Raw genomic sequence first — 10,881 nt, 5'->3', positions numbered from 1 at the left:
ACTTTAATGAGCTTGCTGTAAGTTTTAAACCTTGTTTGCGCTTCTGGCTCCTGGCAAATGTGAATAATTCCAGGGCAGCCAGTATGTTCATGTTAACCAGACATTAGGCAGATGCAAACAGCCAGCTCAGTCCAGAGAGAGCCAAGTGTACTTTGACCTTTTAATGGATGTAGAAAGGAAGGTAAGGCAGTCAAAAAAGGTTTCCCTTTACACTTCCTGCTGGCTTCTACATTAAACTGCTTGGTAAGGGACACAGGGTGAATCATAGTGCGTGTAGTCCTGATGTTACATGGTCCTCTGTGATTGAAAATGTTTTACATGGCTGAACTGCTGTGCTGTGCTTGCAGGTAAAAGTCAACTACAGCTCTTATCAAAAACTGCTTATCCACATATACATTTTCAGCAAATGAGAAAATGTTGGCTTTGCTGAACCAAGGTGATTTTAATCCCTGTAAGTCAAAGGAATCCGATGCAATTCTTCATAAGTTTGCTTTCTTTGATGCAGAGCATACAATATGCAGTTGTTTCCATCAGAATGTCCTCTGTGAGTTCCATAGGTCAATAGAAGGTAACCCTTTCTTTTACTGTCCCTTCATTACTAGGTGTTTACCTGGTAATTATATGGTAATTTGTGTTATTTTGTAAGTACCACTGGTAATACATCGGTAAGTACATAGGAACTACAGCTCAAATACATGGTATAATGGTCTTTTCAGAATAATATTCAGCGCTAAATTATGGAGTGTGATCTTGCCTTTGGAAAAGTTTGAGTCTTCAGATATGAGGTCAAGTAACAGCCTTGTTTATTTATGGTCTTGAGTGTGATAAGTGACATTTAAATATGTCCCTTTTAAATATGTTTGCTTACCTCATGTGAGTAGGGGTATAAGAGTGAGTAGGCCAACAGAGGCATGGGATAAGGCCTGTCTCCTGGTGATTTGGTTAGCTCCTATTTTAATTTCCTTCTGAGTGCTGTTGTCAGGAGATGCATCAGAGTGATGATGATATGCTGAGTAGAACAACACTGTGTTAAATGAGCTAGAGGCCTGGCTGCTGGCAAGTACTGGAACCGGCAAGATATATTCAAGTAAAAGGTAAATAAATCCTTGCATGTCTTTACATGGCAGTTTTACCTCCAATTTCCACATACAGTGAATGCGCCGCGAACTGCCTGTGAATCGTACTGCGGAGCACATCGCTCCTTCTCTAGTCTATCAGAGCATTTCCACAGACAGCGCTCCAGACTAGAGGCTAGACCTTGACAGGGGATGCAACCACTTACATATCCTTATGTATTTTATTTTTTCACAATTGATATTACTTTGTAGGAATCAGGTTTCAATTGACATGGGGTTGTTTTTGTTTGTTTGTTTTTGTTTGTTTGTTTTTTGTTAAAAAAGACACTGCAAAACATTAACAAAGCCATAGTGGCTCTTCTGTTGACCTTCATGGTCAAGTAATTGTACAATAGCCTGAATCCTCAGCCAGGAGACAGTAATAAGGCTAATGGAGCAAAAGAAAGACCAGGGAATGGGGGAGGAGACCAGCAGAAAGAGATACATAGGTTCCTTCTTCAAACTCTTTTGTGAGGCCTATAGGCTCATGCATATCATGTCCCGTCATCCATGTCTGTCTTAATGCAAGCTCTATTTATTCCCCCATGCTTTGTTTCTCTCGCACTCTTCTTTCATGTCTGTATAATCCTCTTTTGTATGACTTGTTCATACCCTCTGGTTTTTAATCAGGATAATTAGACTTCTCCTTTACCATTTCTTTCCTATAGAAGATATTAAAACATCCAACTAACACTATTTCTTTCCATGAAAGGTAATCATCTAAATTTGTTTTAACATTATATTTTTATGGCAGCGTGAAGGTTGAAAATACAGCATTGAGGTTGGAGTTTATGGTCCATGATACCCCAAGATTGTCCAGAGGGGGAAAATCCATTTTAGTGACAGCATTATGACTGAAAGTAGGAAGTGAAATGAGGATAGGAGGATGCATCATGGATTCCTGCTCAGCTTAGCATTACTTCTTCTGTGTCTGTCTTGCTCCTGAAGAAAAAACTGATCTTAAATCATTAGTGCTGGAGGTCAATGGTTATAAAAAATATGTCAACAAGAGCATATAGCTTGAGAGCTTTTCTTCCTCATTTTGTCACAGGCATGCTTTTAAAGTAAATGATGGTGTTTGATTTAGCAAACAAACCTTTTTGTTAGGGTTATATCGAAATGACAACCCAACTCAAGATGACAGACTCTGAGGGAGTTGCGATGTGCCCTTCATGGCTGAGTCAATTTGAAGAGCTGGCTCTTTTATGTGAATGATGGGAGCTGGCCCCTGTTTGAGAGACGGTTTTTCTTTTCCTCCATTTTTGATGCTGTTTTATAGACATACAAAGACAAAGTCATACCAAATGATAGGTCTTTAGGGAACTGAAAGAACAGCTTCTTTTAATCCAGATCTCTGAAAAGAGCCAGAAATCCCATCACTATGAGCAAGGCTGGACATATAAACAAAACCAATCCAGATCAAGGCATCTGAGACCACCTCTGCATGCTGTCTATATTATCACAGGTCAAATTGTCTTCAGCACACATTGTGGTGTGTCTATAGCAAGGATACCTCATTCCAAAGATATAAACAGGATGCTTGAGACTATTTAGTCTCTTAAAAATCTTTACTTTGTTGGAATATAATCCAAGTTTATGTTGGACCAGTTAATTTGTGCCAGGATTTGAGTTTACCACTTATATGATATAGCTTTAGTAACACAAACAGTATACTCATCATAAATAATGCAAAATGTAAATTTGTATGCATCCAATCTTATTTCCTGCCTGTGCTTTTTTTTCTTTTTCCCCAATCAAAGCCTAAGAATATTATTTTCCATTCCCCTTTTTCAGTTACTTCAAGAAAAAAAAAATAAACCTCACCACTCAATGGAAGTACTTAAGATAGAAGACATTTATTGCAGTGCAGCATTGCCGAACCCTTATGCTGCTCAGCAGCCGCAGTAACAGTTAACAGGATTAGGCATGGCTTACATAAACATCTCCCATGGCAACAGTGCAATGGCGCCAGGCGAAGGCAAAAGAGGAGCTGTCACCAGCAAGCATCTCCATTGGTCTGGTCAGCTGAGTGTCAGCTGGCTTTGATAAATGATCTTCACTGCCAAGTGTTTCCTGCACATGCTACTAAGCTAGGGGTCTTGTGTTTTAGCCTCCTGCTATAGGTGTCAGTCCATTGAAATTATGTTGGGGGTAGGGGCTTTATATAATATCCCCATATTGCCCATAAACAAAGCCTAAAGGCTTCAGTTTAAAATCTGCTCTGTAGCTACTGTGCAGCCTGTATGTGTGTATTTATGTGATTTGTTTTGTGGACTGCCATTATGAGTTATGGTAGACAGTTACGAAATAAATTTACTCAAGTATTATTTTTGGGGGATACATTAATTTTTCTCTTTTGTTGTTACCCTTAATTTAAAAACAGATTTTCTCCTTTGGAGTCCACTAAATTCCTACCTAAGAGGTCTATGGTAGAGCACATCCTGACCCTTCGAGGCCTGACTGAGTGCTTTCAGGAATTCAACAGAGGAATTTTTGCAGCCTATGTTGACTTCTGGAAGGGATTGGATTTGGAGAGTAGCGATGCCCTCTGGAGGAGTTCATCCCACAGAGCTTGAAGATCCCAAGCTCTGCGGGATCCACGTTTGCTCTTCTAGCTGATGTCTGCCCTATATTATCATTCAGAGAGTGCTGAGAAGTGTGGGGGCTCCACCTCTGACTTCTTCCCAGTTGATTCTGGGGGGAGGCGGGGCTGCATCTTACCCTCTACGCCAATGGTTTTCAAACTTTTTTGCCCAAGGAACACCAAAAAGCAAGCTGATGTCTCAAGGCACACCATATTATATATATGGTGTGCCTTATATAATATATATAATATATATATATATTATAGCCTCTTTAGCATGTGTAGCAAGTAGCAACATGCCCCAGTCCCAACTGCATGCAATGTGAGCAAGTGCCAGCTACATCAATTTGATTACAGGTTCCTTTTGTAGCATCCTGACACTCTGCAAGTGATGCACTACAGCTTCCCAGGTTTATCCCCAGTCACCCTGTTCCTATTTTCTCTCAGTCGCTCTTATTAAGATGGACAAGTAACAAGGGAAGAGGTTGCACAAAGGATGACAAGACACCAGGAGTGTCCCACCAGAGGATATTCCTAATTTTCTTCCTTTTTCTCACTCCCAAAACTTGTTAGCTTGTTTTACCCATTTATGAATTTTTATGGTCTGGCTTGTGCTAACATGGAGACAAAATTATGTGGCTCACAGCTGTTAGAGGCACCATACTGCCCATTTTCTAAGTAACAGCATGAGATGTCATATTTTTAAATGTAAATTTACATTTGCATATTTAACAGATAACAGATTGACAGTGAGCATGCAATGCTATATGATGCAATGCAACGTGTAATGCTTGCATGCAGCAAGGGCATTGGTTATAGTCTCTTTGGTTGTTGCATAGTTGTAGTATTTATGTAAAGTCAGATGAATTTTCAAGGCACACCTAGACTTGTCTCAAAGCACACCAGTGTGCCACGGCACACCATTTGAGAACCACTGCTCTACGCTCTTCAGTATCTGTATGGACTAAATAATGAGGTGGTTAACAGGCAGGGAACTGTTGAGTGCCATTTTGCAATGTCCAGATCACTGAGCTGGACTTTACTGATAATGCCGTGATCCTCATGTCGAGTGTGTTTGTCCTTGTGGGGGCTCTTAATTTGCTGTGTAAGGAGGCTGAAGCATTGGGAATGCATGCCTCCTGGGCCAAACAAAGATGCAAGCATTTTGGGATACCTGTAGGAGTTGTAAAACAGTGAATCTACCTTGGCAGCGTAATCCATCGATCTGCTGGCTGCAAGGTTTAGATCAGTCGCAGACTTGGATGACTGTATGGGGCGATGGGTTCTCTGAGCAAGACATTGTTGCATTCCTGGTATCTAAAAATATGGATGAAAGTCAGAGTCTTTTGGCCCTGCCCAAGGGCCTGGTTGACTGGTCCAGACACGTCTGATGTGGCAGGGGCAGATGGGAAAAAATCTGGAGGCATGGGTCAGGCACAGACCTCCTGGACGATGGCCATCGGGAGGCGGTAGCAGTACAGGACCAAGGTTGACGTGTCAGGGCTCCGAATCAGCATAGTCCCCCATACCTGACCTTACCTGAAATTTCTTTGAATGCCGTATGAAGTCCTTGACACCCAATATAGTCACTTTAGTCATATTTTATCCAAAAGAAAGAGCACTGCCTAAATTGCACAGATATGCTGGTAACATTTGGGAAAGTGGGTGGAATTAGCATTCCTGGCAATTTTTGATAATAAAAACACTCAATATTGTCCATTAGGGACATCTGTGATTGCTGCTTTAGTATCAAACAATCTTTAGCTTTTTAAAAAAATAAGTTTGGATATTTAAATATTTTCTTAAGTACACTTAATGAATAATTTGACTGAGCAACTTTGGCTCATATTGGATCCATATTTGACAAGGAATATCTCTACTGTGTCTCAAGAAATGAGGTTGTGCACTTTTTCCACCACTGGTTTGTAAGACAGATTTTGACCTGAAGACCTCTGGTGGAATCTTTGTGATTTGATGAAGTTTTTGTGGCATTTTGCAAGTATACAGGCATGCCTCTTCTTTCTTGGACTGACAGTGTTGTGACAATTTGGCAGTGATGCCTGAAGTTTTGTCTCATTGGATTTACTGGGCCTTTGGAACGGTTCATTTCCCATAATTCCCTCAGGAGAGCCACATTGTTCACTGTCACCCCTTGCTTTGGCATAGAAGGAGAATAGTGGTCTCTGCATTGTTCGCTTTTTTCCTCAAAATGTCACTCAAAGCAACCAGATGACATTACTTTCCACAAAAAGGTGCTCGAAAACAGAATTGTATTTAGATCAAGACTTTCCTAAGTGAGAGCACTCCTTTTTGTATACATCCTAAATAGTAAAGTGGCACTTTGACACTAAGATACATGTTTAACCTTGTAGCCATGCAAGTTTACTTTAAAGCAGTTTCAGGCGTATGGGGAGGTTGATTTTCTATTCCAAACAGACCCAAAACCAATGAATAATAAACATATTGTCAACCAAGAAAAATGCAGGTAATATCACCTTGTTTTGTCACAATAACTTGTCGCCCCTTGGTCATTGATTCATACATGAAAATGCCACAAACGGTGGTTTGCACACTGACTAAAAGTGGCATCCTTCACTGCTTAAAGCAGTAAAGGTCCCCTTGTTTTGCTATCAGCATGACTTTCAGCAGCGCAACGCAAGTGGGGATAAACATGGACCAAGAACAAACTGGTACACAAATTCATTGTCAAATTGGCACAAACCAATGATTCAAGTGTGCAAGTTCCAATTTAGCTATTATTTGCTACCAGAGATATTTCAGATGAATGCCTTACAGCAAGCATAAGGTTATATCCAAATGTGACACAATGTCTGCAACATCTTCTGCTACATTTTCAGGGTCAAAGCTTTTTCTTACTGCACGTAAATGTATAAATTGTTAGCATTTCAGTGTGACTATAAGCAGTGTTCTAAATATTTTGGAAATCTTGATCCAGTAGTTATGTGGTCAAACCAAATCTTAGGGCTTATTTTACAATAGTATATAAGACAATATGAATTAAAGTATCGTATTTTTATACTGGTAGTCAAAGTTGTCTTTATCCACCTTCAGCTTCTGCAGTTAATTTGACCCCTCTCCCCTGTCTCTTTATGACACTGCCTCTTTCTCTCTCTCAGCTTTGCTCTGTCCTTTTCCATTCGCCCCTTTCCCCCTCTTCTCTCTGCCTCTCAGTTGAGATAAGGAGATTTAGAGAAAAGGGAATTGCTCCAATGCCTGGCGAGTGGGAAGGGTTTTGTCCTTGCTCATTTTTATTTCCATTTCACTGATGTTCTTATTTGCTTAAAAAGCCTGCTGACTTCCGTGTCACTATGTAAATTTAATGTCACTCAGTGTGACAGTCAAACACAGGCCATATTCACTGTGTCCTTTCTCCTATGTCTGTATTTTGCACCTTTTGTGTGTTTTAGAAATCAAGGAAAGAAACTCTAGTGTAAGGGCTTCAGAACAACAGCTACTTTAAAGGACAACACAAAGCAGTATCCTGCCTTTGTTTTATGTTTTCTGGAAGCGTGATTGGTAGAAATCTTCTTTCTTTAATGGTGTGTGTGGGTTTTGTAACTTTGGATTGAAGAACTAGTTAAATTTATGAGGGTCAAATTGATATATGAAACTATGGCCTTTGTTTCACGAAATCTAATCAGTTCAACTTCAAGTCCAAGTTTAAGTTTGTGCCAAATTTTTCAAAAACCCCTGGATGGAGTCTTGAAATACTGTGTTTACAACATTTAAGTTCACAGTAACCTTGAGTTGTATGTCAAGAATTCGTTCTGGTAGTCCTTAAGTCAGAGTGGATATTTGAGAATTTTGACTGATTATGTTTACAAGCATGGCATGGACATGGTACTCAACGACATTGCTTTAACCTTTGACCTCCAATTTCAACTAAATGCAACCATTGAGTCTGAGTGGACATTACTGCAAAGTTTGAAGGTAAGCCTTCAAAGCATTTACAATTATTGCATCCCCAAGCATGAATGAGAGGCCTTGTTACTTTCACATATGACCAATTAACTCCAAAATGATTTTATTCTCCTGTCAGAGTACATCTATGCAAAGTCTGAAGAGACCAACTCTCAAGCATTCTTGAGATATTATATTCACAAGCAAGAAAGGAGCATGAGGCCTAATAACCCTGGTGACAGAAATCTAACCAGTTCATTCTTAACTAGGAATAGACATTTGTGTAAATTTCGAATAAAATTATCAAAGCGTTCTTGAGCTAATTTTTTTACAAGAATGGCATGGGTGTTCAACCCAAAAATATAATGTTTCCAGCCTTGACTGTTGTCAGTGTGGAGACATAAAAGTCTAAGGTTGTTTTCACACCTGATAGTCCAGGGGACTTAGTCCGTTTTGGAATGGAAATTGCAGCATTGTTGCACTTTCCTTTGGTTTGGTTCACATTCACATTGCTCTTGGCTCAAACGGACCAAACCGTCTAAACATCTACAACCTCTGCCCGTTAGGGGCGCTGTTGTCACAAATGGCAACGAAGAGGAAAAGAAGGCACAGAAGAAGAACCGGAAATCTATCTCTTTCCGTCGGTCTTTTTTCTACATAAACAATGAAAAAAAATTTTTTTACACTGTTTGGGGGTGCCTTGGGCCATTAGGAGCAGCCTGCGAGGCGGTGAGCTGTCCATCATGTCGTTATTAACATGATAAATCAGCACTGAGTACGATGTGTTGCTATGGCTACACAGATGCCAAGCGAGGTATCGACATGTATTTGAGTGTATTAAATCACATATAAATCTGTATGTCACTACGCTTTATGCCACTTTGTGCCCTTGGTTCACAAGTTGGTCTGCTTTGTTTTCACACCCCAAACAAACTGCACCAGGGTTTGTTTGGAAGCAGACTGAGACCCCCTGTTTTCAAGCAGACCAGAATCCACTTGTTTGGTCCGCACCAGAGTCAATGTGAGCTTTCACATCACTCCAAATGAACTGAACTATCCAGGAAAACAGACCAGAGTTCATTTAAAGCGGACCAAACAGCTCTGGTGTGAATGCGCCGTGGGTGGACTTTACCTAATAGCTCAAAAAATGTTCAGATAAATTCCCTTTTTTGCATCAAATGTTCCTTTTGTTTGACTCGTTTTGAAAAAAAAAAATCCAAATCAGTGTTCTGACCTCAGAAATACCCTTACGTCTGATTTGTAGTTTTTGTCTCAACTGCTTCCAACTCTCCTGTCCCTTAATGCATTACTAATGTTACCCTATGTGGCTGCCATGAAAGCAGAACTTCAGCTTGAATTATGGCGTTGTATTTTTGTATCAGCTGCATACACTACCAGATGTCTGGGTTAGGTAACTTGGCATTTCTAAAAATGTCAAGAACTTAAAGTATTTGCTTCCTCAGGTTTGGTTCCTTTTGTATCTATCAGTAATAATTCTTGTGCCAAAAGCATGGGATCATATTGTTGATTCTATCTCTAAAGCCCAAAGAGTCAAATCCAAATTGGTCCAGACAGATCTCAGAATCTTCCCGTTGCACAGTAATTGCTGGGATTACAGTGTTTTCTTGTGAACGGCTTTAAGTGAGTGAGGGGATGTGCTTCTCTGTCCGCATGAACTCATACTATCTGAAATGCATGTTGGATGATTATCCAGAGGCAACTTGATCTCTACTCTATGTTCTCTCCCTCTGGTTTCATGGTTATTATCCTCAGCTCTGCAAATTGCTCCCGCCTTGATATCACATTGCTGAGTCTTGCTTTACGGATGAACTGGATTGAAGTGGACTGTCACTTTGCCTTAGAGTCTCAGCAGTCTGTATTCAAATCCAAGGCTGTGATTGGTGATAAATGTGTATAATTAGACTGAGTAAGGGCCCGTAGTCTTCCTATCGATTTCTTGGCTCATTTAGGGAATTAAGGGGTCTGAAAATTCCTAAGCACAGCAGACAGGAGTTGGGGATTAAATGGAGAAGGTCCCATCTTTCAGGGAGTAAAACTTGCTTCCCTGCATGTGATGAGGTTTTTTGTTTAAATTGTTGTCAATGAGGTTGACGAGAGGCTGCTAGAATGCCTTGAGTAGGTGGACAAATTCGATATAATAAAGATATTTCACAAGTCACATATGATATCCAATGGGGAAAGAGCAACATTATTTGTCATGATTGAATGTTTCCTTTACCAAGTGCCATTGACTATAAATCAATAACAGCTTAAATGTGTCTGTCTGACATTGTTGTCCTATTTATTGTTACTGCCACCTTTAAATTGCGAGCGTATGATCAAAAGACTATGTTCACCTTGAGATGTCTCCCCTGGCACTGGTGTGTTTTGTTGACCACAAGGGGGTCTTTAACCTACATAGGTAGCTACATTAGCGGGGCTAAAAGCATGCCACAAACCCTACTGGAAAACAGCCAAGTCAGCAGCGGGACGTGAGCTATGAGCTGGATGTTCCAACATAAGGGAGGAGGGGATAGCTTCCCCTCAGGCTTTTTCCAGGCTTGTTCCAAATGAAAATAGACACAATACACTGTCCTGCTGCTGTGTTACAGGCACACATCCCATGGTGACTAGAAAGAGGACAAAGTATTCGATTTTATAGGCTTTAAAACGATTCAATGACAAACCACATTGAAAATGACATTGATAGCTTTTTTTCCTCTGTGTGTGCTTTATGGCACATAAACGCTGGTTTTATTTCTCTGTGCTTGCATTGCTTTAGGGGAGTAAAGTAACCATTGATAGCTGTGTTACTAACCAGTGATAATGGTTGGGAATAAAAGTCCATGGATATGGCTATTTAGTAGTTTTGTTGATTAGTTAGGGTCCAAATCTCTAAATTTGAGTTCAAAGTATTTAAATTCTATATTTTTTGTCATAAAAATGCATGGCAACTACCTTTTACAGGTCAAATCCAAGCTACTACTATTGACTTTTTCTATTGGCTGATCAGATGGCACGTTACAGTATTAATATCGCCATTGGAATTCTCTGCAGTGAAAAACAACTGTTGACTTTATTACTAACAACTGAAAGCAGAATCTCACAGCTCCACCAATCAGAGATGTCACTGTGACAATCCAGAATCTTGCATAATGTCATTTTTCTTGAGATTTCGAATTAACCAAGCTGCAACCCCTGGTGCTGAAGCCAATGTAGAAATGCAAAAATCCACAATTGCTTGCTTGAGCACCCGCTTGA

Source organism: Cheilinus undulatus, linkage group 24 (assembly GCF_018320785.1).
Source record: "Cheilinus undulatus linkage group 24, ASM1832078v1, whole genome shotgun sequence".
In the NCBI taxonomy this organism is placed as follows: domain Eukaryota; kingdom Metazoa; phylum Chordata; class Actinopteri; order Labriformes; family Labridae; genus Cheilinus; species Cheilinus undulatus.
This window is presented reverse-complemented; position numbering follows the sequence as displayed.